The sequence below is a fragment of the Atta colombica genome, unplaced genomic scaffold (genome assembly GCF_001594045.1).
Source record: "Atta colombica isolate Treedump-2 unplaced genomic scaffold, Acol1.0 scaffold228, whole genome shotgun sequence".
Taxonomy (NCBI): Eukaryota; Metazoa; Arthropoda; class Insecta; order Hymenoptera; family Formicidae; genus Atta; species Atta colombica.
In genome coordinates, this window is record NW_017259325.1 from 1396251 (window position 1) to 1397770 (window position 1520).

Consider the following 1520-nt stretch of genomic DNA (forward strand, 5'->3'; position numbering starts at 1 on the left):
TAATAATATAATCTTATCTTATATAATTTTATTTTGTTAAAATATATATTACTATTCTTACGTATTATTTGATACATTACTATAAAAATAATTATTATGTTATATTATTTTTAATAATATAAAAGTTTATACAAAACTAAACAAGAAAATTTGAATATATTCCAGTAATTATAAGAGAACGAGAATGAAAGAAAGGAAGATGTTGGGAAGGAAAGGAGAATACAGTGGGCGACTTTAATGATTTCTCGAGGCTGTTTTAATAGAGTACGTCTGCCGTTGCATCATCACTGTATACCGGGTGTCCAGCTGATTAATAAACTGTTGACGAATTTTTAAATAATTTTGCAGACTTTCCTTCAGGGAAAATGTGGTGAGAAAAAAATTTTTCAACGTAATTTTATAATTATTTACAATATAATTTTTATCGTAAATTTTCAAATTTTTAACACAATTTTACAATTATTTTAATTTTACAATTATATTTTTATAATTTTTACTTTTAAAATATTATTTATTATTATATTAATTTGTATAATTATTTAACGTTTATATACATTTTGTGGTAGAAATTATTTAAAATTTTCTGTTAAATTCTTCTGTTCTTAGTTAAATTTTATAATATTTAATTCATACATAAGAAAAAGCAATAATCTTTCTTTTTTCTTTCTATTTTTCTCTTTTTTTTTCTTTTTGTCTAAGAGATAGGCAGTGCATACATACATGTAAAAAAAAGAAAAGAAGAAGAGAGAGAAAAAACAAATCGAATTACCAAAGAACAAAGAGAAGAGAGAGAGAGAGAGAGAGAGAGAGAGAGAGAGAGAGAGAGAGAGAGAGAGAGAGTCTTAATTAATCCTAATAAGTCCATATTGTCGGTAATACCCGGTGAGATTAGATAATTGGCGGAGGAACTCAGTAATTCACACATGACTTGTACGACACATGGTTTTTTTTTATTATTGTACAAAATAACTTATAGAGTTCTCCTTCGTCATTATCGTATGAACGATTAGTGATAGATGTAAAACATTTCATATATAATGTATGTTTCATATATACATAATATATGTACATAAAAATTTTATAGAAACTCAACTAATTTGTCCTATTCTTAGGATTTTTGTCCTATTTTATTAAGTTCTACAGATTACTAAAATTTATATTACTTTATTGTTTGATTGTTTTATTTTTATATTTTATAATATAATATTTATGCATATATTTATTTTGTTTACAGGAAGCAGTGAATAACAATTCCTAAAGGATTTTCTTTGAATAGGAAGATAATATTAACCTTTTCTTTAACCTTTTCATTCATAATTAAGAATTGTATAACGATAAATAAATATTTATTTTTTTCTATTTTATCTTTTATTATATTTTTAAGTTATGCTATATATTTTATTTGCAGAATATCTCTTTGAAACTTCAATGGAAAAGGAAAAATTAAGTCCTGTCCTGTTCCTAAGTACTAGTGCCGCAGGAGTGATTAGGCTGCGTGAGACATTACCGTATCTCCTGCT